Genomic DNA, 27,009 nt, shown 5'->3' on the forward strand with positions numbered 1-27,009 from the left:
ACCTAAACAGCGGCAAGCCACGTGCCCTGCTCTGAGTTCCGGCTGTGCCCTCCACCTTTCAGACTGGATTTCACAGTCAGGGGCAACCCACCGAGCATTTATGATTCTCGCCGAAGAAACTCCTTAAAGTTCAACGATCGGACGTTAATTCCATCTGGTCTTCTGTGCCCTTTCTCCATGTTCATGGCCATTCTGGACCTTTTCATTGACCGTCAATGAATGCACCGCCCCCCCTTCTTGTTTCACTGCCCCTTCCTCTTGGTCCTGTGCTCCCTGGCTCCCCCCTCCTCCCCCCACCAGGTGCACAGAAACCGCTCTGCCCAAAACAAGCGGCCCTTCTTGGGGGATCCCTTGTAACCTCTCTCCAGCCCCTTCAACCTCCTGTAGTTCCCAGCTCCTGCCCTGGGGCTCCTGCTCTGCCCAGCTGCCAGCCCATCTCCTGAGCAGTGGGAGACTCCCATGGCCTTCTTGCCCCCTCTTCCTTTTGTAACTCTATTTTCATCAAACCCTTTGGCGTGGCTCCTACCCGTTTCATCAGCTCGGCTTCTGGAAGGAGCGTTTCCAGGAGCTTGATGGTCAGTGAGCCTTCGTCTGTGTCCTGTCCTTCCTGTCCCTTGGACCAGCATGACCATCCTGCAGGCCCAGGCTCCCCAGTCGTCTCGGTTTATCCTCTTCTACTGCCTCCCCCATGGAGTCAGACATCAGGCTGCAGTCATTCGGCCAAGGAAGAGCTCAGGCCACATGACTTCTTTCCTTCCTGCTAACAGCTCCGCCATTCGTGGCTTTTCCAGCGTTCGTGTTTCTTCTCATCACACAGGAACCTGGTTAGCAGGCAGGTCCAGGGCGGGGCCTGGGGATCTGAATTTCCATCCATGAGAGGCTTTACCCTCACACCTCTTTCTCAGAGTCTCTGAGCTGCCCCAAGGAGCTCACGCTTGCTCCTAACCCACTCTCTACAGATGACTTTTGTTGGAGACCAAATCCGACCCTTTTTCTCCTCTCCAATAACTTCTTCGCCATCCCCTGCAGTACCTGCTGCATCACCGCTAACTGTCTCCCATCGGCATCCCACTGGCATTCGGCGTGTCCCGTGGCTCGGGCGTAGATTTGAGATTCAGCCTCAAGGTCCTGTCCAAGTGACCCTGAGTCCTTGCCGTTCCGTAAATGCCATTGTCCCGACTTTCACAGGTTCTCGTGACTCCTGCTCTTCCGCATCCTCGTGAGTTCAGATTTCAGCAGTTTGTCAAGGACCGATGGCTTTACACAACCCTTCTCATTGGAAATTCATCTCTCAGTGACTTAGCCGACTCTCCTTTGTATAACTGCTCACATGCGTGCGTGTGAGCAAATATTTCAAAGGCTGGAGTGTGGCATCCCGGAAGTAAGATCCCAGGTTGCGTGTGTCCTTGATTCACCCTCAAATTGCTCCATCTACACATGGACATAGAAAATGGGTAAATACCATCTTTGCTGTTTTTCTCGTTATAAAAGTAAAATGGATTACCAAAAAAAAGCTCAGACATTACTGAGCTGTATTATGTCAAAAATGCACATCTGCCACGGCCCAAAGGCCCCGAAGGTGACTGTGGGTAACAGTTGGGTGTCGGACCCCCTGATGCTCTCCTACGAACACCCTCACGTTGACTTCACACAAAACTGAGATAGGAATAGACTTTTGCAACCAGCCTTTAAGTCCATCGATTTTCCTGGATTTTAAATCTGCAGCGTGTTCCAAACGATTGACTGATTTCACTGCATAAAAATCAATCCACGTAAAATGGCCTGGCGATGTCGGGCTACGTTGGCTGTGAATTTCTGACCAGTGAAGTATGTCTTTATTCAGCGCTCCGTCTGCCCCTAGGACAGTGCTGGAGATGTGGGTGTGTAGGGGAGACACACGCAGATCCTGCCCTCCCCCCACCCCCCTCCACCCCCCGGCTCAGCCTCTTCTCCTACCTTCGGGCTCATGTTGGCCATGGACTGGTGGAGACATGGTGGGCAGATTATCATCATCGTGTTGGGGGGACATGTCCTCTGAGAGAGCTGATTTTCATCCTGAAATGTAAGCTTTCGGATTTGTTGCGTCTGGAAAGACAGATGACTTCTTTCTGAATTCTGAACATGGACATATGTGTCTACCCAACAGACACATATATGTGCATATTCGTTTTTGTTTCAGGAGCGAATATAAATTCGGAATGAGAAACACAGAAAAACCTTTAACGAAGATTTAACCGCACGTTTTTGTATATTTAACAAAGCTCCATTTTGGGGAGAAGTGCAGAAAATGAGCTGCGTCTTAAAATGCCAGTGAGCAAAGGCACAATCTAAGACATCTGTCAAACCGAGCATCCCTGCGGAAGTCAAAACCCACATTGCTCTGAGGATTTGGGACAGACACAAGGTGAATGTTGTTACTGCTACCAGGTTTGTTGTCCTCTGAGATGAATCCGTTCAGTGGTGGGATTCTACAAGACCATGGCCCAGGCAGTGTGGGTGCAGGTACAGGTTTGGGGACCCTAGAGTGGTCATGTTTTGTGAAGAAAAAGCTTCCGGGTGTAAAATGCCAGATGATAAGGGGCCAACACTCTGAGGCCGAATGACGCCTCTGCTGTCTAAGTGAGTGAAATGCTAGAGCAGGTTCTCAACCTTCCTCATGCCGCGACCCTTTCATACAGTTCCTCATGTTGTGGTGACCCCCAATTTCATCATTACAAATTGAACATACTTAAAGCATAGTGATTCATTACAAAAACAATATGTCATTATAGATGTGTTTTCCGATGGTCTTAAGCGACCCCCGAAGGGGTCGCGACCCACAGGTTGAGAACTGCTGTGCTAGAAGGAATCTTAGCAGATCTTTTATTCAAGGACACCACGGTCCCAGATGTTGGCGGGCTCACCGAGGCCACCCAGCAGATGTGCTGGATCTCTGACTCCAGGTCCAACTTCTCTTCCTTGCAGTCCGATCTCTTCCTAGGAGTCTAGGTGTGTCTCTCCCCGCCATGTGCTCCCTCTCGGTGGTTTCAGCCGCACTCAGCGCTTCCCCGAGTGCTGGATGCTTCCAGAAGGACCACTCAGGCACCTGTAATGCGCCCTGTGGACGGGGACCCATCACCTTCCTCCAGATGCACCATTTCCTGCTGGTAATTGATGGCATCGCAGTCATCCTGGTTTCTCAGAGTGAACCCTGTAGCTGGGTGCTTCCTTTATACCATCGCTGCTAAGTGCGGTGCGTACATCCCCATGGGATTTGGGGAGCGGCCTCATCCGTCCCTCCCCACCTGTTCCCACTCTCCCTTCCTTCATTCCGGCTCTTCCCGTCCCTCCGCCCCCCCCGCCACCTTCGCCCAGTTCCAGGAACCTCCAGCTCCTGATCCTGCTTCCCGTCTCCGAGGAGATGGAGTCATTTCCAGTTTCATCCCCCATCGAGGTCCATTCCATCTCCCTTCGTCCCCCTACGGCGGCCACACCCCCTGCGTGAGGAGGCTTGGGGGTGCCTCTCTTCTCCTGCCTCTGGGGTTCTGGGGAGACCCACCTGCTTCCTCAAACGGGCTCACCTCCCTTCGCCCGCCCGTGAGCATCCCACACGTCGTAGGAGATCTGTCTTCTCAAGAGACGTTGGCTCTTCCATCCTGCTTCGTGTGGGATCCTTGTGTCCTTAAAGCGTTGGCCATCCCTGCTCCTGCCACCATCAATGGTGGACATGGCAGGCCTTTCCTTTGGGATTTGAGCTTCTTCTCGGAGCCACCCAGCGATGTCTTCTCTCCACCCAGGACTTTCCACGCTGGGAGTCTGAGTGATGCAACGGGTCCCTGTGAAGGCCGGGGTTTGCGCGTTACGTTTTATTCACTGAACCATCCCAGCGGCCGACTTAACCCGGTGCTAGCGCGTAGCACGCTTTCGTTATGTGTTGTTTTGATTGAGTTTCCTCTGACTATTTCTTTGGGGGGCGGGGGCGGCGATGAATCTGAGGTCGAGCCGCTTTCAGGGCGTGTTGGCACTTTATAGGTGAGCAGACAGTCAACGCTCTTGAAGAGGATTCACAGACACGGGGCAGGGGGGTGTTCTCAGCTCAGGCTCAGACGTACCTGCAGCCTCTCTGCTGCAGATGTGATGGCGACACTGGGTCCCCTCCTCTTCTGAGAGGCACGGTCCTTTCTGAGCACAGCCTTCCGCCAGGGCCCCTCTCCGCAGCCAGTCCTCGCGGCCAGGACTCCTGGAGGAGTCCGTGTTGGTCGCTGACCGCTGACCGTCACTCCTGGTGGATCCTCACCAGCAGCTCCCCGAGGGGCTTCTGGAACCACTGGAGTGACTTCCATCCCAGGGCTTGGCGGTGATATCTCTGAAACCCTAACCCAGGACCGTCCGTACCAGCGTTATCCGGGCGGGTGTGACACGTGTCGTCTTGGGACTGAAGCCAGGACAGCTGATTCAGAACTGGGCCAGGGTCGCTCGGTCTGCATTGGAAATAAATACCTCGAGTAATCCTCCAGCTGCATGAATTTCAAAACCCACAAATGGAAGATTAACAGGGAGAGAGAGACAGATGTTGAGACAGAGAGAGCGGGGGAGAGGGAGAGGGAGAGAGAGAGATTGAGAGAGAGCATTTTCTGTTTTTCCTGAGTAGGTTCATCGGCTGGATTGGCAGGGGGTGAGATCTCAGGCTGTTCTCCCGGGTAAGATGACTCACAATCAGTGTAGGGTGCTCTCGGGCTCCCAATAGGGTGACAGGCTCTTTCTCCCAGGAATGTAAACACATGGAGCAAGGTCTGAGCTCTCGGGTGTAGAACTGAGACGGAAGTGTTCCCGTCGAATGTACCCCACGTCGCCAACCATAAGAGTCGGGAGCATTTTTTAATGTGGGTAACCATGCTCCCGAGGGGGTATAGGACCAGCAGCTGTTCCCTCAAGCACAGGAAGTCCTCAGCACTTCGAAGAGGTCCTGAGTTGTGGCACAAGCAGACCACGTGTTTGCACGTGGGCAATGCTCCGTGTAGAGCAAGCATGTCAAACTCACAGCCTGCGGGCCACAGGCAGCCCACAGTGCATATTTTTGTGGCCCAGCCAATATAACGGCATGTAAGAAACATTTTAATAAAAATTTCGTCACTTAATTTTTACAATATCCTGTTATGCATAATTATTAATAATGAACTACAACGCTGGCTAATGACTGATTACTATCATCGTGTAGCATTCATTTCCCTTACGCGCAGACGCACCATTTCTCCCCGCTAATACTGCAGCGAATATTTTAGCAGCCGATGGCCGCGTCGTTAGTCTCGGGCTGACTTGTTTGGTGTGCGCAACAGGAAATATTTCGCTTTCGGAGCACAAGAAAAATAGGTTTATTTGCCTCGTGCTTATTAATTTGTGCAGTTATTCAGTGTCTGGCAAGTTAATGTTCAAGAAAAAATATTAATTTTTATTAAAATGTTCTGTTATTTTCTGTTAACGATGACTCATCTATCCCAGCCCTTTGTATTCCGAGTCTCTATTGAAATAAACCTACGTTTCTATGAAAATGGAAGCTTTTGCTTTTTTTGTGGCCCACGGCCACTTAAACCTTGTTTATTTGGCCGGTGTCAGCCCTTGAATTTGACATGCCTGGTGTAGGGGTTACTTCTCTGAGCCAAGAACATCACGTATATTATTGACACGAACAACAGAAGGTCAAGAAAGCAAGGTCAGAACAGCCGGGAGCTGCTTGTGCGCCTAAGAGTTCAATTCTTAGGGCTGTTCCTAAAAAATGGACGTAGGTTAGTTTTGCTCCTTGGTTAAAGGGCATCCCTATGTAGATCTAGAAACGGGAACATTTTTTAAAAGATATACCCAATGCAATGAAGACTTTTCACAAGTTCCATGTCAAGTATTATATGAGTGCTAAGAGAATTAAGCAAAAGTGTCGGTCACCGAGTTCCTTAGGATTTGGGAGAATCCTGGGGGAGGGGACCACAGTCTGGTCCCTCCCAGCTCTCCTGCTGGCCCTGGCCCGGCTCAGCAGTTACTCCGTTTCTGGGTTGTCTCGGGCACCGTTCAAGGTGCTGGAGGTGAAGCGATGACTCAGAGGGCCAGCTGCTGCCTCTGCGGAATTTGCGTCCTTGTGAAAACCCGTCGGGCCTGGAATAGCGTCCCTACGGGTTCTACCGGGCCTTTCCGGTGGCTGTCAGGGCGGGGGACGTGGGGCGTTAGACTGGCATGGCCTGACCCGCCTTGGGCTGTACTCACCCCCTCGCCCACCTCTGCAACTTGGGGCTAAGATTGCATTTTTCTCCAAACAAACAAACAAACACAGTGTTTTCTAGAAAAAATGAGACTGCTGGCGCTGATGCTTGACACTAGATGGCAGACATCTGCATTTCGGAATTTCATGAGTGAGCCAGAGTTTGAAACACTGACGTGGGCTTCCGCACAAGCCACCTGATGGGAAAGAACTGTTGGCAGTTTCCCCGTGAGCGAGCGGTAAGGGTTCGGTTTTCTGTTCCACGCTTTCAATCGGCCGTTCTTTTCGCCCATCGCCTTTAGCCCGTTTTCTCTCCAAACACAGGATCGCCCCTTTTTTTAAGCCCTTTTCGGAAGTCACAGGTATCGGGGAAGGGATGGCATAACCTTCTCTGGTGTCCCCTGACCCGTGTTCTGTTTATACAAAATGTTAAAATCAGCTTTGCAAGTGGAGACACAGATGGACGCCCTTGGAGCTGGGGAGCCGGCTGCTTTCCCAGGGGCCTGAGAAACAACCGTTCCATTTTCTTGTGATGGAGAAACAAAGACACTAGAAACGCCCCCACGTGACTGCATCCCCTGACCCTCCACTGGTTACCGAAATCCAAAAAAATGCAGTGTGGGCAGATGTTGTTCCGGGCAAGTCACATGCATCAGCCGAGGTTAGCATCACCGTTGCAGAACCGGTCCCCGGCCCAAGGCCTACTCACGGAGAGCCGCCCACCCATCCAATTTTCAGCAAAGAAATAACCAATCACAGCGCGATGCCCACCACATCCCCACAGGACGGAGGTCCACAGCCAAGTCCAAAGCAGACTGAGCCGAGCAGTGCCCACTGACTCCCCAAACCCCTGGAAAGCCATGGCAACCACAGATGCTGCCTTGGCCGTCCTAAGCGAGCCGGCCACGAAAGTCTTGGCCCTCGATAAGCTACACACGTGGCACCTTGTGAAATAGCGTTATCTGCGCCAAGTTGTTCTTGGGACTCAAAGGGTGGGGGAGCCCAACCGCTGGGCGGCATCCCAGGAACTGCTTCGTGTAAGGGATTTCCCCGGAGGGAGACTTGAAAGCAGTGGTTCTCAACCTGTGGGTCTCGACCCCTTTGGGGGTCAATCGACCCTTTCACAGGGGTCGCCTAAGACCATCGGAAAACACATAGATAATGACATATTGTTTTTGTGATGAATCACTATGCTTTAATGATGTTCAATTTGTAACAATGACATTGGGGGTCCCCACAACATGAGGAACCGTATGAAAGGGTCGCGGCATTAGGAAGGTTGAGAACCACTGCTTTAAAGGGTCAGCCAGATGGAAAGAGACGGAGACGCAAGGTGGACCGTTGAGGCAGAACTTTCCTCACCGGCGCCACCTCCTTGCTGTTTTCTGAGCCCTCACACGCGCTTTCCTCCCCTTTGGAACACTCTCCATCCACAAATCGATACACTTGCTTCTTCACTTACTGTCTAGATCTTTCCTCAAACGTCAGCTGGTCAGACCAGCATTTTGTGGTCGACTCATCTGAAAGAGGAGGCACCCCCCGCCCCCCATGGCCATCTTCTCAATCTGCTGCCTGGCCCCTGAGCACTCATCCCATCTCCTAATGCGTTGTTTTCACTTACTGTCTGTTTGCACCGCTGCAGGATGAGCTTGCTGAGGCCAAGGGCTCAGAGTAGGCAGCCAACAGCGCCGACTGAAGAAAGGAAAGCTGACAGAGCCACCCCCATGTGGGCCTTCCAGCCAGGCCTTTGCCTATGTACGCACCCATAGTGTAATCATGTACAATGAGTTACAGGATGACAGTCTGCAGAACGATGAAATCCACCAGGACATTCAGTCAGATTGACTTGAGGATGCCTAGCTTTGTTTCCATTCCTGCTCTTTTACCCTCTTTTTCTATGAGAAGTCGATAAGGGTAGCCAACTTGTCTATTTTTGAAAACTCTGTTGTTGTAAAATGCTCATTGAGCGAGTCGTGAACATAGGCATTAAAAAGGAAATCAAGAAATTATCAAAACATAAAATGGAAGAGGAAGGTGGAGTACGGCTTTTCTGAATTTGGGGATTCTGTGGTGTACATTAGGAAATTAGCAGTTGAGTACCTACTGTGTGCCACTATGCAGCATGTGATGGGTAACAGTTGAGTACCTACTGTGTGCCACTATGCAGCATGTGATGGGTAACAGTTGAGTACCTACTGTGTGCCACTATGCAGCATGTGATGGGTAACAGCCGAGTACCTACTGTGTGCCACTACGCAGCATGAGATGGGTAACGGCCGAGTGCCTACTGTGTGCCATTATGCAGCATGTGATGGGTAACAGCCGAGTACCTACTGTGTGCCACTACGCAGCATGAGATGGGTAACGGCCGAGTGCCTACTGTGTGCCATTATGCAGCATATGATGGGTAAAGCTGAGTTCTGACAATGGTAGGGTAGAAGGCACTCCCTGTCATCACTGTTCCTGGGCCACGCACCCAAGTTTAAGAACTGCTTTGACTACACGAGACCTCAGTTGGGCCTGAATGTTTGTCATCTTCGATCTTGAAACCATATGTGTATATGAAAATCTTTGACTGTCTGGGCTCTAAATCAAAGTGGAAAACAGTATTTGTACAGGTGTGGTTTCAAAGCAGATATGTAGAAAGTCAGGCAGATACTGGGATCCTATGGGAGTTCGTGGCCCAATAGACTTTGGGGCTGTCGTGAGCTTGATTAATTGATTTCTAAACGATAAAGAGATGCTAGGAGCCAGTACCAAGGACCTCCCTGAGTAGGGGATGTCTTGTTAAGACAAAATCAGTCATCTAGATACTAGAACCGTTTTTGATTTGAGTGTGTCTGCTGTTCTTTTCTAACGTTTAAAAAAACATTTTGGTGTATGGCCATAGATGGATGCCATGAACCTTAAAAATGCAATTTTTTTTAAATGTATTTTATTGATTTTTTAAAGAGAGGTAGGGAGAGAGATAGAGAGTTAGAAACATCGATGAGAGAGAAACATCGATCAGCTGCCTCCTGCACATCTCCTACTGGGGATGTGCCCGCAACCCAGGTACATGCCCTTGACCGGAATCGAACCTGGGACCTTTCAGTCCGCAGGCCGACGCTCTATCCACTGAGCCAAACCAGTTTCGGCAAAAATGCAATTTTTTAAAAATAAGAACCCGATGTTTGTTTGCTAGAAGTTGTTTCCCTTGCAAACGTTTGCTTTGGTGTTTCTAATCCATAGTGATGACATCAGTTTAACTAAACCCAAAGAGGAGGGGTGTGTTGAAAAGAAAGCGGGTTTTTGAAAGAAAGAACCTGAACTTTAGACTCTCCCAGGGCCTTGTCGTGTGTGGCGCTTCCCTGGTAAATGTATCAGCCGTCCGCCTGTTGCCATGACAGCCAGCGGCGGCCTCTTTGCGGGACCATCTAAGCATGTTTGCGTGCCGGGCACCTGCACCTGTGATCTGCGTTTCTTCTCCTCTGCTTCCGGAATGTTCACGGTTCCTTTGTATTGCACACATGCTTTGGTGACATGTAAATACTTGTCCTTGGCATCAGTGAAAAGGATAATTCTACAGAAAATCCCACCCCCTTTTTTTAAAAAGCTGTTAATCCCTTCCTCGCTTGGTTTTCAATCAACCTGAGCCATTGCGAACGTTACTTAGGGACCGTCCGCCTCAGGCCAGTGTCTACGGCTGTTTGATGTTATTTGAAACAAACCGCCTTTCACCCTTTCCTATTTGCTCTGTGTCATTAAACGACATCGGCCTTTGCTTTCTGCCTCCCCCAAAGCAGGGAGTCAAAACCTGCCCCGTGGTGAGTGATTGTAGGTCAGATAACATGCATTTAGAAAAAAAAAAAAATGGATTGGCATCGACTGTCTGACTACTTCTGTCCCTTTCCCAAAATCCATGCAGCTGGGATGAAGGCGGATTCATTCCCGGCAGACTGGGAAGTGAGCCTGTATTTTCTTTTTTTAATATATTTTATTGATTTTTTACAGAGAGGAAGGAAAAGGAAGAGGGATACAGAGTTAGAAACATCGATGAGAGAGAAACATCGATTCAGCTGCCTCTTGCACGCCCCCCACTGGGGATGCGCCCGCAACCCAGGCACACGCCCTTGACCGGAATCGAACCTGGGACCCTTCAGTCCGCAGGCCGACGCTCTATCCGCTGAGCCAAACCGGTTAGGGCGAGTCTGTAATTTTCTTTTGTGATCCATTTCTTGGGAGCTCCTGCCCTGTGGGACGTGTGGCTGGTGGCGGAAATACCATGAGGTTGTAGGGCCCTTTTGTAAGAATGGCTCATCGAAAAGAACATAGACGTTAACATCTACACAATTTATCGTGTGCCCGTTCTGTGCGAGCACGGAGCACCTCCTCTGTCATAAATCATGGGATGCTTATACGGGGCTCCGAGGTACCATTTAGGGCACAGACTACATTTTTCCCGCTGCAGCCTTCCGCTGAGGTTTGAGAGCTTGGCTCTGTGCGGTACCTGCCTGTTCGGACCCTGTAAATCCTGAGGAAGTGGCTGCCCGGGGCCTGTGTTTATGGGGATTCTGGGAAGTCGGTAAATATTTTGCCTTTTTTTTTTCTTTCCTGTTTTATTTTGTTTCCTTCAGAACAAGCATTGGAAAGATATCGATTGTGGTGGTGCCATGTTGAGCTTTATTCACCTGTTTATTTTATTTTTTTTAATTTAAGACAGATGATACATTTTCTTTTTTTTAATATATTTTTATTGATTTCCGAGGGGAAGGGAGAGGGAGAGAGAATAGAAACATCAATGATGAGAGAGAATCACGGATCGGCTGCCTCCTGGGGGGCGGGTGGCAAGGTCACTCAGGAATGGGAGCGGCCCTTACAGATGTGGACGTTGACATGAACCTGTCATGTCGTCCATGCAGCAAACAGCCATTCAGCGGCTACGCGGTGCCAAACACTTGAGTGAAAACAGACCCGGCCTCTCCCGCTGGGACTTAAAGGCGAATGGGAGAGGACAGCACTCATCACGCAGCCCCCCGAGTGAGTGCACAGCTGGACTGTGTGTGCGCCCCAGCGGACACGCGTGTGTGACGTTGGGGGAGGGGAGAGGGGCGGGGAGTGCCCCCCGAGCAGCCGTGACGCAGACGGGATGCCATGGCCTGAGGGAGGCCGTGGGGCCTCGTGGGCCGCAGGACGGGGCTCTGACTTCCTGGTAAGAAGAGTCCGAGCCATTGATCCCCCTGAGCGTGAAGTGAGCCGTGGGGGTTCGGGATCCCCCGGGTTCCAGGCAGGGGTCTGGGACCCTCGGTGCCTGCAGAGGAGGTGGCCCGTTGGTGCCGGGACAGAGTGGGTTCTGGGAGGCTGTCGCAGTCCTCGGGGGCTTGGACGTTGAGTGCTAAGGATGGAGACAGAGGGGGTGGATACTGGGACAAAGGAGAATTAACAGCAGCCCAGCTGGTGTGGCTCAGTGGTTGAGCATCAACCTGTGAACCAGGAGGTCATGGTTCGATTCCCGGTCAGGGCACAGGCCCGGGTTGTGGGCTCGATCCCCAGTGTGGGGCATGCAGGAGGCAGCCGATCGACGTTTCGCTCTCACATACGTGTTTCTCTCTTTCCCTCCCCCTTCCTCTCTCTCTCTCTCAAAATCAATAAAAATTTTTTTTTAAAAAACACAAAGAATAAAAGTGGTAAATTTTGCATGACACAAAATTAAATGGTCCCCAAATAATGATCAGATTCTGACGATGCCCAGAACTTGATGCACTGTTACTACTTTTTTTTTTCCAGGAAGTGACGATGAATGCGTGTATTTTTCATGTATAAGGTGAAAGCCCCCCATTCCTGGCCATTTTATTCCTTCAGACATGGCTGGTGGTTTGGGGATCCTCCCCTCCCTGCCTCTGTGACTTCAGCCGGAGCCAGCTCCCTCGCTCAGGGCCAGATGCGCCCGTCCCGCCAGCCAGTCCTGAGCCAGGGATGGCGTTCCGTTCGTTCGGCAGCTTGAAATGGGCAGTGATGTCACTGTTTCCACCACAGGCACCGGCGAGGGCTGTAGATCAGAGTTTTGGCTTTTCTCCCTGGGAAGCTGGTTGTTAATTACTTTCTATTATACTATTGCTTTAAGTTAAAAAATTCAATGATGAGTAGATTGTCTGAATTCTTAAAATATCTGCGTGCGGCCCTGACTGGTTTGGCTCAGTGGATAGAGCGTCGGCCTGCGGACTGAAGGGTCCCAGGTTCGATTCCGGTCAAGGGCATGTACCTTGGTTGCGGGCACATCCCCAGTAGGGAGTGTGCAAGAGGCAGCTGATCGATGTTTCTCTCTCATCGATGTTTCTAACTCTCTATCCCTCTCCCTTCCTCTCTGTAAAAAAATCAATAAAATATATTTAAATATAGATATATAGATATATATGCGTGTGTGTGTGTGTGTGTGTGTGTGTGTCAAGTTCAAGTGATTGGGAGCTACCTGTAACCCCTGCGGACAAAAGTGAACCCCTGTTATTCACATCTTCGAGGGGTACTTCATCCTTTCCATCACGCATTCACCCGCCGCACCTCCTGGCGCACAGAGCAGGCACCGGTCTCCCTCAGGGAGATGGCCACCTGGTCGGTGAGAGATGCAGAGACTCCTGAACCACATGGGAGGATGGGTTCTGAAGGGAGGCGAGAGCCCTGACTGGCGAGGAGGACGTGGATTTAGGAACTGTGTGGGGGGTAGAGCTAGATCCCTTGATAACAGGTGAGAGAGGGTGGAGGGAACTGCCCGTTTTCTAGATGGTGCGGGGGGGGGGGGGGGGGGACTTTGGGGCTGTCTCTCTCTCGCTCAAGCATGAAACTACAGGCAGAGAAAATGGGTTGGAAGGAGGAGGGGTGGGTTGGGAGGAGGTGGGTTTAATTTGGGGCATGCTAATTTGAAGCTATTTTGGAAGATTTAGGAAGTCTTTGACACGTGCATTTGAAATGGGAAGACGATGGGGGTGACAGTGATAGAAAGTCATTCGCAGGTGGGAGTGATTAAGGCAGAGTGAGAATGAGACGGAGTTCTTCAGGATCCCGGCAGGAAGCAGATGTCACGCTCAAACGGGGTAATTCAGGAGAATTTGAGGACAAGGGTGTCCCTAACGGTGGTGGGCAGCATGAAGGCCACCCCCCACACACACCCACACACACACACCCCGGAGCGGACGGAACACGGGGCCTCGCAGGGCAGGTGGGACGGTGGGACCTGTTGACATGGCAACATAACCATGTGAGTCCCTTTGATAAATTTCTTTGAGGGCCACTATGCTCTGTGCCAGTTTTCCTACACGTTATGTACATAATGACGTGTAGCGTCTCCTTCTTAGCTGCATAGTTAGGCATGCTCCCACTCCTTTATCTTCCTCCCTTTTCGTGGCGTCTAGAAATAGCTTCTCCAGAAGGTGCAAGATGGTCCTCGGCTGTTGCCCTATTCCTGGTTCGGATGCGTGTTTTGTTCATGTTGTTACTCTTGCAGGTAGACGTACGGTAAGGTCTCGCCCAGAAGTCTTCCCTGAGTCTTGTTTGGGCTGTTTCCTTCGGAAATATTTCGGGGTTTCCTGAAGTCAAATGACAAGACCCAAGAGCGATCTCCTTGGGGATAGGTCATGATTCCATTTAAGGCTCCTTGATACCGTGTCCTAAGCTGGCTTTGAACAAATACAGTATTAATTTCTTCTGCACCTGACTTGTCCGACAGCTCCCGCCAATGAGGGACTCTGGCGGCATGGCGGCCTGTGGAAGGCACAGCGGGAGAGGGAAATGGATCAAGTGACTTAAAAACTCTTCTCCTGGCGACGCAGGTTAAGAGGACACCTCCTTCCGACCCTGAACTGAACCTGGCACGTTTTGAGGTTTCACCGCCCGATTCTGAATTGGCTGCCTGCGATTGATTGCGATCCGGTGATGATTTGCCGCCGCGCTTCCTTCGAACTGGATCAAAAGGCCAGCGCTGACCCCGGCCGGGCCCCGTCAGGCAGCATATGCTCACCCAGGGGAACGCGCCAGGCGTGGGTGACTCGGTTTCTCGCTGCGGAGCTCGGGGGCCCACACGCTGGTGCTCTTTCACACTCCTGCCCATGTGCTAATTCGTGCATCTGCTGTTTTCCTCTGACGAGTCTGACTGCATTTCCTTCTCTTTGCATTTCATGATTTTCCCCTTCTGTCGGTGGTTTCCACCCGTCTTCATTATCATGAGTCTCTCTCCTCTAGCATTTCAGTGGTGACGCTTCCTGAGTTTTCCAAACGACCTCCTCCACGTGGGTTCCGCCATCTTTATATTTACGAAACATCTTTAAAAGTGTATCACCATTAAAAAATAATAATAATAATAATCCTATAGAATAAAAGCGTAGAATGCAAATTGTCCCCTCGACTGGAAGGTCATTCAGGAGTTGGACCAGGGGGTGGGGCTGACCGGGGGAAGGGAGGGAGTACCCAGCTGGCAGCCACTAGGGACCCTATCAGTGCATGAAATTCGTGCACTGGGCCTCTAGTAAATAAATGCTTAGTTGTAGAAAATCGTTTGGTTCGGTAAATAAACACGCAGGCGGCCTTTTAAATATTTGCACTGTTACCCTAGCTGGTTTGGCTCAGTGGATAGAGCGTCAGCCTGTGGACTGAAGGGTCCCGGGTTCGATTCCGGTCAAGGGTACATGCCCAGGTTGCGGGCTCGAGCTCCACTAGGGGGCGTGCAGGAGGCAGCCGATCAATGATTCTCTCTCATCATTGATGTTTCTATCTCTCTCTCTCCCTCTCCCTTCCTCTCTGAAATCAATAAAAAATATTTTTTTAAAAAAAATATTTTGGCACTGTATAAAACCGGTGAAAGATGTAACCTGACACATGTTTAAATGTTTCGCTTTGATTCCAAATTAAACAAGTAAATGCCCAAAATGCATATGGTTTCATAAACTTTCACACACTACCAATATAATTTGTTGGGGGGCGGGGGGGTCTGTGTATAAGTGGATTTATGCCGTCCAAACTCCTGTCGTTCAAGGGTCGACATATTCAAAGGCTGATCAGCTTCTTGCTGTTTTCTTATTGGCTTTTTTTTTGCATTGAGAAGTTGCCCGATAGTTTGATTTCTTTTTTATAGTAGATAAGTTTGTCTAAGATAGGAGTTTTCAAGCATGAAAGGAAAATAATGACTAAGGAGATCTTAGTTCCTTTTAATGTTCAGTGAATAATACAACAGCACTTTCAGCTTACTGTAAACACAACACCTATTACTTTTCATTGACATCAGAGCGTTTTAAAACCGCTCTCTCTGCCTGTAGTCCAACCAGACTACACTCCTGCGCCAGACCTCTCCCTGTGAGTGACGGAGGAGGGCCTCCCTCATGCTGACGTCCTGAAAAGTCTAATGTAATCGGCTCGTGTATTCACTTGTTCATGAAATATGTATAGGCACCTGTTGTGCTTATAAAATGCTCTGGGCACAAAGGGAGTCGGATTAAATTACCTAATCGCGATGCCACCTGGTTTGTTTCCCCCGAAATAAATGTGTGAGTTCATGAGGGATCACATCTCCCTTCTTGTTCTAGCCGTTCTGCACAGCGTATCAGCTCTGCTTCGTTGACCGTCGTTTTCAGAAGAGGGTTTTTAAAGGCCATAAAACAGCAATTACGGCGCCTGAGGCTCGGATGCCAGATCATGAAACCCACAGCGCCCAGCGGCTCTCCGTGGCTCGGTAGCCTCGCTACTAACAAGGAAATAAATATTATCCCTAAAAGTGACTATGTGTGGACTCTGGGTTGAGCGAAAAATAAACCCAGAGCTGAAGGTCAGACGTCCTGTCTGGGGGTGTAAGTGCCTCTGGCGCGCTCGGGATTTGAAATGCTGAACTTCCGGAACAGGATCCTCAGCTACGTTCAGCTCCTGGTGCTGCACCCAGATGCTCACTCCCAGGAGTCTGGGGTCTCCTCGGAGGGTACCTCTGCTGGCGAGGCAGAAACTGGGGCTGTGGCCACGGGTGAGAACTCTGCACCCACCTGCAGAGCCTGGGGCACCGGCAGGATGCTCATCACGAACCATCCCCCTCCCCCGTGAGCTTGGATATGCGAGGTGTGGGCAGGGACGCTACCCACGGTGGTTGACGGATGGATGGATGGTGACCGTCCCCAGGGCGAGAGGGTAAGTGGGGGAGGAGGGAGAGACAAGTGAGAGAGGCTCAGATTCAAAATCCTTCTGTCTGGTGGTCGCCTCCTCGGTCATCTCTGGGGAAGACCCTGGGAACGTGTTGTCGGTGGATAACTTGGTGGGAGCATTAGCCTGTGTCCCTGTGATCCCGCCTGATCGACTGAGAAGGTCATTCTTTCTCTGCATTTATACTGACATGTATTATTCCTCTTCTCTAGTCACCTGGGCCTCATTTCTGTCCAATCTTGCTGGTTGGCTGCCGTGGGCTCGGAGAGGGGGTGGGGGGAGCGGGATCTGTGTGCAGGTGATGGACAGGCGGCTTTGGCAAAAGTACGTTTCCATGGACCCCATGTCATTTTAAGCGTTAGGCTCGGACGTCTCCCTTGTTTACTCTGAAAGGTTGGTTTTCACGTCCATTGTATGAAACTGCGGTGTCATCGGCGGCGGGATAATGGAATGTACGAGCACCCATCACGGCGACCACCCACGAGGGAGACACGAAGAGAAACATGTAAGAGGAACGAAGGCCAAAAAAAATAAAAATCGACATGGATCGTGTGTGCGTTCAGCATACGGTGCTATTTGAGCTTCACTGGAGGCTTGGACGAGAAACAGCCCGGGTGCTCATTTTAAAACTGTCTGTAAATGTCTGTTTTCTCAAAGGCCTCCTTTCAGGCGGCAGGTGGGACATCAGGCTGTCTCGGGTTGTCACTGCGCGTTAAGGACACATTAAATGCATGTTGGTCTCCGTGAAGGCGGGGGTGGAGACGGCTGGGGTAGAGTGTTGTGTTCTGGAGAGGACTGGGTGTTTCGGGCTGAGAGAGGTGGGCTGTCTCAGAAACAGAATGCGTCTGGGCCAGAACCAGACACGTCTCTTTGTACCTATAGGTCTCTGCCCTCGTTAGCGATGGGAGCCTAAATGGGAATGTGGGCTCTGGGGCTCCGACAGCACTCCCACTGTCCTCTGCGCTCTGATTGGAGCAGAAGAGAAGAAGGCGACAAGCAGGGAACGGCCAAAGGCTGATGAGACTCGAGGCACGGGTTTTGTTTTGGGGTGTAGAAGGGGCAGAGACCTGAACCCTCCCCGCGGCCAGCAATCACGGGAAGAGAATGAAATGTTGGCCTCCTCCTGGGATCGCCTCCCTGCGAGTCCTCGGGCCACTCTCCCTGGCTGCCGCCCCCCCAGTCGCCAATGCGCTCGGGTCCAGGGCTACGTTTTCGTCCAGTTTGAGGATTTAAAAACTGTATTTACAAACGAGGGTAAAAGAGCCGTGTTAGCAGGTCTCACATTGCTGTTCGGTGGTGCGACGTGTTACTGCTTGATGGTTTTATGTGTTTAATCTATTGTGAGATAACAAAGCTTATTTTATTCCCTTTACTAGCGGGATTGCGAACGTCTGAGGTCACTGTTCTCTCTTATTAAAATATATATATATATATTTGGCCCTAACCGGTTTGGCTCGGTGGATAGAGCGTCGGTCTGCGGACTGAAGGGTCCCAGGTTCAATTCCGGTCAAGGGCATGTACCTTGGTTGCGGGCACAACCCCAGTAGGGGGTGTGCAGGAGGCAGCTGATCCAAGTTTCTCTCTTATCGATGTTTCTAACTCTCTTTCTCTCTCCCTTCCTCTCTGTAAAAAATCAATAAAATATATTTAAATAAATATATATATATATATGAAGGGAATTGACAATATTTTCTCCTCCGTACGTGACTTGCAGTGTTTGGTGCTCACGAAGGGTGGAGGTCACCACGATCATGCATTTGAGGAATAATCCGGCGATTGTGTAATGGGTCATGACTCATAGCGTTTCCTAATATGGTACGAGAGCAAATCCTTTTTCCCTGAGGTCTCCCGCCGCTTCCCACAGGAAGCTGCTTTTCACAGCGTTATGGACATAAAACTGATATTAGTTTTTTTCTAAATAAATAATTTGGAGGAGGTCATTTCTGGGAAATATCACGAGTGAACTGCTTTCACGCGAGCACCGATGAGGGTGGAATTGCGAAGGCCGCGTCCCAGTGTCTGAGGAAACCTGCCCGTGAGGCGGGGCTGCCCGCCGTGTACGTGACCGTGACCTAGAAACCTGCACAGAGCCAATCAGAGTGTTTTTCTCGGAAAGTCACATGATGAGGAATCCGGAGAAGTGCTAGGGAAGAGAAAGTGTGAAGGAAATAACTTCCCTCGTTCGGGCATGAATCAGTGTATATGTGGGCTCATCAGGGGCCCGATAAGACCCCAAACTTAGCTGAGTGAAACTTCAGTCGCCACAGAGAACGTTCCAGAATAAAAGAGGGTTCCGCGACACATGTTGTGGAGGTCTCCTTTGACTCCCGATGACATTGGCTGAGCTGCTTTGCGTAAATGCGTTTCATATGTTATAGTTTTCGGAATTCGTCCACGTTTACTAGGCCATGGAATGCCAAGTAGCTTCTGAGGCGCCGGCTTTTAGTCATTTAGGGGGGACCTTTGAGGACCGAGGGCAGGGCAGCCTGCCCCGCAGGCCTTTCTCCAGGTTTGGGGGAGCCCTCCGGCCTGGGCGTTAGCGTTTCTGCTTCACGGATGCGTGTAGAGTCTTAGGCTGGTTGTGGATCTGCCTTCCAGAGCCACACAGTTCATACGTATCAGAGAGAATATGGGAAACCCCATCATATACATGTGTGTGTATATATACATTTATATAAAAGAATCATTTATTGATTTGAGAGAGAGAGGAAAAGAGAGGGGGGCAGAGAGAGAGAGAGAAACATCAATGTGAGAGAGATACATCGATCGGCTGCCTCCTACTGGGGATGGAGCCTGCAACCCAGGCATGTGCCCTGACCAGGAATAGAACCAGCGGCCTTTCCCTGCACAGGATAATGCCCGTCCATCTGAGCCACACTGGCCATTATATTTTCACTGTGCCTGGCTTTTCTCTCTATATATTTTAAATTGCTCCCTCTTTTTAAAAAAGAACAAGTTAAGAGGGTGGGGTGGAGAGGAAGGTCGATGAAGGGGCTCTCCAAGGTGGAGGGCCTGGGTTTGGGACAGTTTGCTTGTTGGGGCAGATGGACAGAGAAGGGACAAGAGCGATGCCAAGGTTTCTGCATTCCTGACGCGGGGATGGGAGGTTCGGAAGGTTTGAGGAGGTAGATGGTGACTTTGTTCGGTGCCGCCGACCAGTGGGTTGGCAGTGAGGGGCTGGTTGACATCGGAGGTGATCCGACTGTGATGTTGGAGAGGCTGTCACAGTGGCGAATGGGAACTGTGCGCCCGTTAAGTGCTTTTTTGTCCAGAAACGTCTCGAGCTTGGCAGAGGAGGAAGGACGAGTCCCTGGGTGGTGGTGGCTGGTGTGATCATAGGGGTGCGGAGGAGAGTGGCTGCGGCCACCGCGCTCCCCCAGGGCCAGGCATGGCCGGCAGGTCTGCCGTCTGCTCTGCTCCGGGCCCCGCGGGTCACTTTCCACATCAGAGTCTCAGGACTTTTACCCAAATTAACTTTCATTGTAAAATATTACACATCGCCCTGGCTGGTTTGGCTCAGTGGATAGAGCGTTGACCTGCGGACTGAAGGGTCCCGGGTTCAATTCCAGTCAAAGGCACATGCCCCGGTTGCAGGCTCGATCCCCAGTTGGGGGCGTGCAGGAGGCAGCCGATCAATGATTCTCTCTCATCATTGATGTTTCCATTTCTCTCTCTCCCTCTCTCTTCCTCTCTGAAATCAATAAAAAACATAAATATTACACGTCGAGCAAGGTACGTGGGAAATCATTACTATGTTAGGTTGGAACCTACCACATATCTCATGAAAGGACATCTTGAATTTAGCGAATTATTCTGCCAAGTGACTGAGAAATGACAGGTAATATTTGTGATGAGCTTTGAGTGAAGATAATTGATTTTTTAGAACATGAACACTTTATCAAGTTTATAGCGTATATTGAGTCCCATTTTACCTCAGACAGGAAAAGATTACCTAAGCTGTTTAAAAATTCAAATAAAGGTTTCCTTAGAAACATCCACAAGGATGTATTAATAGATGACTTTATCATGGCTAAAATATTGCTGGTGCCACACGATAATGTTAAAAGATGACAGGAGATTGACAATAATTATTAAATAAAGCATCCAAAATTTTATTACAGACAGTTATATTTTTTTTTTTTTTTTTTTTTGTCAATCTGGTTACAACTCCGCTAAACGGTGAGAGAAGATACTGGAGGGTTGGCTGGATTTAAAAATTTAGACCAAAATTCTCCCTGGATGGATATGAGGAGTCGCGGGCCTTTCTCGCGTACAACGCGCTGGTGGGTGAGTCTTCGCATCACCAAGCGCAGAGTTGGGGGATATCAGACCCTTTTCAGCTCCAGGCGGAACCCGGAGCCTCCTATTTGATTTCCAACACACGGCTCTGTTTATCATAACCGCTTGTGACCATAAAAGTATAAACTGAAAGGTAGCGATGATGGGTGAGGGTAATATATTACGTTAAGTAAACTTGTCCCACGCGCAGGGCGAGGAGAGCTCTGTTTATGTTACAGTAAGCTGTTTTCTGCTGCATTTACAGTTCTGCTATGCAGATAAATCCAGAGGGCTTGTGGCAGCACAATTCGTTTATCTGGCAAACCCCAAAGACAGCATTAGTATAATTTTAGCATATTTAACTCTGTTTAGGTCATTAGTAACACGATATCAACACAGTCTTTTTTTTTTTTTTTTTTTAGCTGATCAGTTAAAAAAAAAAAAAGAACAAAAGAAAATTACCAGACAAAAACCTGAACAGTACGATCCAACATACATCAAGCTTGCAAAACGAAATGAATATAAAGGTCATGAAATGAGCTGGAAGAGACATTTAAAATGGAAGGATGTGTCATAAACGTTATTTTTCATGCTCCCTCTCCCTTTAAACAAGGCCTGAGCCCCACTCCCCGCCCCACCCCCTGATTCCCTACTGAAGCAGGATTGCAGACTTCAGTCAGAAGTTTCTGAAAAGTAAGATCTTGTTAATAAATTTAACTCGGTAGCCAATAGGAAAACATCCAGTCAAGGGATGGGAAAAAGTAAAATCCTTTTCACAGTGCAGTGTGATTGAATGCAAAATATGTGGATGAAGTGGTTCAAAATAGACATAATGCACCAAGTATTTGATCTCGTCTTCCTAAAACCTAGTGCCTTTTAAAACTGCGTGTTTGCTTGGTGATAATAATATCAACATATAGACCAGCAGAAATCCAGCTACCTGGAATCTTCAGTTAATCCACCTGTCCCCCACTTCTAAAACGGGGAGAAAAAATTTGTCAAAAAAAAAAAAAAAACCCACAACATTTTAGAGATTTAGTCCACAAAAAATATAGGATCTGTACGGATTCAACTGACCTCCCATACCTTTTCCCATACAATAAAAACCAATGTTTGAGATGATAAATAAATAAATAAATAAATAAATAAATAAATAAAACTGCGTATTTGTCAACCAAAGGTTATTGGCGTCAATTCGACACCGATGGGAATCCCCAGTTTGGGGTACAGCGAACCCTGGTCTGCTCTTCTCCGTGAAACATCAGCAGTGTTTCAACTCCAGCCAGGAAACCACACAGTCTTCAGTGGGAAGGGAAAGTTTGCTCCTTCCTGCGAGGGGAGCTGACTTATGTAGACAGAAGAACCCGCCCCTGGTCTCTGATTGGCCCATCCTCATCCAATGAGGACTCCAAGTCCTCCCAGTTTGATTGGTGTAACAGTCACTGTCCTGAGTGGTCAGAAGGGAGCCACTCTGATTGGTCAGTGAGAAAAGCGGATGGGGATTTGGCTGTGCCGTTCCTATTGGGTGGGGAAAGCCAGTCCTATTGGCTGAAGTAGGATCCCAGGCGCTCCTTTATAAGGGCTGCTCAGATGCAGGAACGCAGTGCAGGCAGGCGGCTCAGGGCAGGCTTCTCCCTGAAGTGCAGTTTGTGTGAGAGGCCCCCTGTGGAAGTGGCTGCTAAGCTTTGTTTTCTAAATCTGAGCCCAGTGAACCACCAATACCTGAATAGGTATCTTCTTTCTCAGGGTCCACATATCCTCGAACACCTATTTTATTAGACTTCAGAAATAAAATAAGTTGATTAAAAGCAATATCCTTTGAAATAATAAAAGCCTAATATGCAAATCGACCGAACAGCAGAACGACCGGCCGTTATGACGCGCACTGACCACCAGGGCGGAGACACTCAACGCAGGAGCTGCTCCCAGCCCGCAGGCCCCAGACCAGCCAAGGCGGGTGCCAGCAGGGGCCCCCCCCCCATCACCCCGCCGGTCGCCCCACAGATCGGCCCTGATTGCCGGCCAGACCTAGGGAGGGATCCTACCCATGCACAAATTTCGTGCACCAGGGCTCTAGTTTTGAAATAAAAGAACATGTGAAATTTCAGTACACTTTTATGTAATTCAGTTACACAACTTTCTTAAATATACTTTCCATAAAATACTGTTCATTCTTTAAAAGAAGATGTTTATCCATTTTTTTGTAACTGCGTACTACAAACTGATAGCCACCTGTTATAATTCAAACACCCTGCATTCGTCCCTGATCCAGGCCACAGGCAGGGGAGAGAAATTCCATGTCAGAATGATTGTGAGTATATCTGTTCGAATTCTTTTAAATCTGGATTTGCATCCCATAATTTCAGTAGACATCACTGGCCATTTATAGGAGGTAATTATCATTTGTTTCTTTGAAAAGTTTGTGTCGTTTGTCATTAAACAATTAACAGCACTCTCATCATCCAACCATGAATGTCTGCAGCGAAAAGCGAGCCTTGACCGATATGGGGCTGGGGGTGAGCGTGAGAGAAAGACCTCAGAAATTCTATCAGTTCAATGCTTCATTCAGCCCGAATGTAAAGGTGGTTTCCTATTTTAACAAACCTCTGCCTAGAAGAACCCCTTTGCTCTAAGCATGTTCCCGTGTTTCCAGTTCCCACCCCAGCGAAGACCTTTCACCGGATGTAGTCACTTCAGTAACCAGCCCCCACCGCCTCCTGTCAGCCGACAATTAATAAAGGCGTCAGATCCATGACCCACAGGGAGGCTCACTGGTAGAAACATTCTAGATTAATATCTGACAGTCTTATTAAAAAGCAAGTCATTCTTATTCCGAAAAGCAGCCCGAGTTAAGAAGATGAAAAACTTTCTTTAGGGTTTAATTAAAGTACGTGGGGGCTGGAGGGGGCTGGGGGGATGAGAGAGCCTGGAGGACCGGGAATCGGCCTGTTGGGCCTTAGACCTTCCGGCTCACCATGTCTTCAGGAAGCTAAGTTAACGCCCCGTTTTATTTCAGAAAGGCCCGCTTTCAGAAATAGGCTATTTCTCCCATGCCCTTGCCTCTCCGCACGTGCCCATGTCTGCAGCGACATCCAGGGTCCCCTTTTGAGTGGCCAAGCCACGTCTCTGTGTCGGGTGACACAAAACGGTTGTGCAGACGCATTTGATGTCGTGTTAGAAACGAGACGTTGCCTGCGGATACTGCCACGCAGCGAACACGGACGCATGCAGAACGGAATGGACAAGTTGAGCCGTTCAGGGCAGAAGCTTGCCCGTCGGTGTAAAGTATGGCTAGTCCTAGGCAAGGCATCGGTAATCCCTTCTCTCGGGCAATCCTAGTGCTGGGATCCACACAGAAGTGTCATTCTTGGGAGCAAGCATGACTGTATAGCTTGGAAGCAAGCTCGGAAATAGCTGAACCGGTGTGGCTCAGTGGATAGAGCGTCGGCCTGCGGACTGAAGCGTCCCAGGTTCGATTCTGGTCAAGGGAATGTACCTTGGTTGCGGGCACATCCCCAGTAGGGGGCGTGCAGGGGGCAGCTGATCGATCTCTCTCATCGATGTTTCTAACTCTCTATCCCTCTCCCTTCTCTATAAAAAATCAATAAAATATTTTTTTTTTAAAAGCTCGGAAATAGAGTTAGTGTCCCACGGGAGATGCCTGTGAAGGGCGAGGGGAAGGGAGTGGGCTGGACAGGGAGGGCCTTCAGGCCTCACTGCAGGTCTGGCCCCCCTGATGGGTGTGCGGGAGCCCCCGACCACACCAGGTGAGGGGAGTCTCGGGCCCGAGCTGGTTCTAGTCTCCAACCACTGGGTGTGAGCAGCTGCGGGGGGCAGTGTGGGGCTGGGCCTGATGGCAAGGCCGGTGCCCGGCTGAACGCAGCAGAGTGGATCAACAGGACAACGAGTGCCCTGGCTGGTGTGGCTCAGTCGATAGGGTGGCGGCCTGCGGACTGAAGGGTCCCGGGTTTGATTCGGGTCAAGGGCACATGCCCGGGTTGCAGGCTCAATCCCCAGTAGGGGGTATGCTGGAGGCAGCCGATCAATGATTCTCTCTCATCATTGATGTGTCTCTCTCTCCTTCTCCTTTCCTCTCTGAAATTAATAACATTTTTTTTTAAAAATTGACAGTGAGTGGTGGCTGCCACCTTCGACCTTCCCGAAGCAGGCCCTGGCCACCCTGCCGACCAGTCTGTAAAGTGCAAACTGCATCTTCACACCTGAGCAGCGCTCGCTGGTGTATCTACCCTCTAGCGTGCTTTGTATCTGTTTGGAGATGTTTATCTTCACTGGGGGCCTGGGTGGCGCGTGTCGGCCCTCCCAGCTCTGAGGTCGAGCCATAGAAGAAGGAGCTCGCCGCTGCTGTTCCACAGAAATCCTCCGCTTCCTGCGTCTGACGTGTGTGGCAGCCAGAAACGCCGTCGCCATGTGGAGGCAGCCACTCCCCTGGCTTCCTCTGGGTCATCAGAAGCGGGTGACCGGGCTTTTTGAGCCGCCGTTTTCTCCGTTGGAAACCGTGAAGGATACTGTCGAGGATTCGAAGTGGGATTTAGCGAGCGAACATGAGTAAAACTCCCAATAGGGCGTGCGAAGCGCCCTCCCAGCATTAGCAATCACTATGGTGACTGTAGGTTTCGAGACTCCTTCTGTTACCATACATTTTACTCTTCTCCTGAACTATCTGGCTCCTATATACATCGCTTCCCTCTGAGCCCACAAGCTTTGCTGCAAAAGCTTCAATCTCGCCCTTCCCTTGAACGTCACGTGTCGGTAAACGATGCTGGAAACCGACAAAAGTCCTAAATTAGGGCCTTGCCTAGTGCCTCGGGTTTTCGATGGGACTTTTTTGCCGATTTCCTCGCAAAGCCACGGGCCCTGGATGTGCACTGAGATCTCATATTTCTGAGGAGCAGAAATAAATGCGGGGGCCTGGGGTGCTTACGTGTGAAAGGAAGCTTGGGGCCTGTCTAGGCAGAGGCCCAGCCACCTGCCGCCGACGGAGGCTCGGGGACGAATCAAGAAATGATACCACCTCTGTCGCTTTGGTAGCTTTTGGGCCATGCTCACCCGGAAATTATCACCTGCCTGAGAATGGGTGTGGGGAGGGCAGCTTGAGAAAGAGATTGTACGCCCCGCTACAGTGCGATGGAATGCAGCCTGTCACCTTCAATGGATCGCGTACTATCTGTTTTTCCTGGGAAAATGCAGTTCTATCGGGGCAGGCACATGTATGCATGCACCACCTGTGAAGCAGGTCTGCTAGCCCTACTTGTGTGTCGTGTGTTAAACTGGTCATGGCATTTGCCTAGGTCAGTGGTTCTCAACCTCCTGGCCCTTTAAATACAGCTCCTCATGTGGTGACCCAACCATAAAATTATTTTCGTTGCGACTTCATCACTGTCATGTTGCTACTGTGATGAATCGTCATGTAAATATCTGATATGCAGGATGGCCTTAGGCGACCACTGTGAAAGGGTCGTTCGACCGCCAAAGGGGTCGCCGCGACCCACAGGTTGAGAACCGCTGCCTTAGAGAGAGTAGTGATTATCAGTGAAGCTTCTAATGCGACGAGCACGGGAGCATGTCCGTCGCTGGGTCCCTAACTAGCACAGCCTGTTGATAGGACGAAGCTGAGTCTATCGCTGTTGCGGGAGGGAGAACAGCCCCTCCAAAGGGCTTTCGTAGCGTCTCAGAGGGGACAAGGCAAGGTGGGAATTGACTGAGTTTGAAGACTGGTTTAAGGCGGGTCTTTCAGCCTGGAGGCCTGAGGACCATCGGTCAAGATGGTCATATCCTGGTGGGCCTTGTAGGGGGAGATGCGTCACTTCTTGAGGACCTGCAGTGCAGAGAGGTGAGCAACTGGGCCAAGGACACGGTGTTAGAGGTGGAACCATGACCACAGTTTCTAGATCTCCTGGGGCCCGATCAGGGCTCTTCCCAGGATGCTAGAAACGGACCAGAGGCGTTACCTAACTATAGTGGTTCTCCTTCCCCGATGGAACCCTGGCGGATAGGAACCACTATGAGGACTATAGGATGTGTTAGGCAATTGTGGGAGGAGCTGGGGAGCTAGGAATACCCCGGATGGGGAGCTGGAGAATCACTAGGGCCACCAGCAAGGCAAGGACTTTGAGACAGAGTTCCAGAAGAGTTTTAGGGCCTAACCCAGCAGTCAGCAAACTGCGGCTCTCGAGCCACAGGCAGCTCTTTCCTGGGAAAATGCAGTTCTATCGGGGCAGTCACATGTATGCATGCACCACCTGTGAAGCAGGTCTGCTAGCCCTACTTGTGTGTCAGGTGTTAAACTGGTCATGGCATTTGCCTAAGTCAGTGGTTCTCAACCTTCTGGCCCTTTA

At 50.2% G+C, this 27,009-nt stretch overlaps 1 protein-coding gene across 4 annotated transcripts in view; it reads left to right on the forward strand.

The window, feature by feature from the left end:
* Nucleotides 1-27,009, forward strand: part of CHRM3 (cholinergic receptor muscarinic 3) — a 106,302-nt gene that overhangs the window by 6,496 nt on the left and 72,797 nt on the right. The window contains exon 1 of one of the 4 annotated variants that reach the window (XM_070401233.1): nucleotides 2,196-2,404. The exons of the other annotated variants lie outside the window; for them this stretch is intronic. The gene's annotated coding sequence lies outside the window, so the exon portion shown is untranslated. Of the gene's footprint in view, nucleotides 1-2,195; nucleotides 2,405-27,009 lie in introns of those variants that run through there. 4 annotated transcript variants of the gene reach the window in all.

This window comes from Myotis yumanensis, unplaced genomic scaffold (assembly GCF_028538775.1).
Source record: "Myotis yumanensis isolate MYYU_CA2020_CCGP unplaced genomic scaffold, mMyoYum1.0.hap1 SCAF_22, whole genome shotgun sequence".
In the NCBI taxonomy this organism is placed as follows: Eukaryota; Metazoa; Chordata; class Mammalia; order Chiroptera; family Vespertilionidae; genus Myotis; species Myotis yumanensis.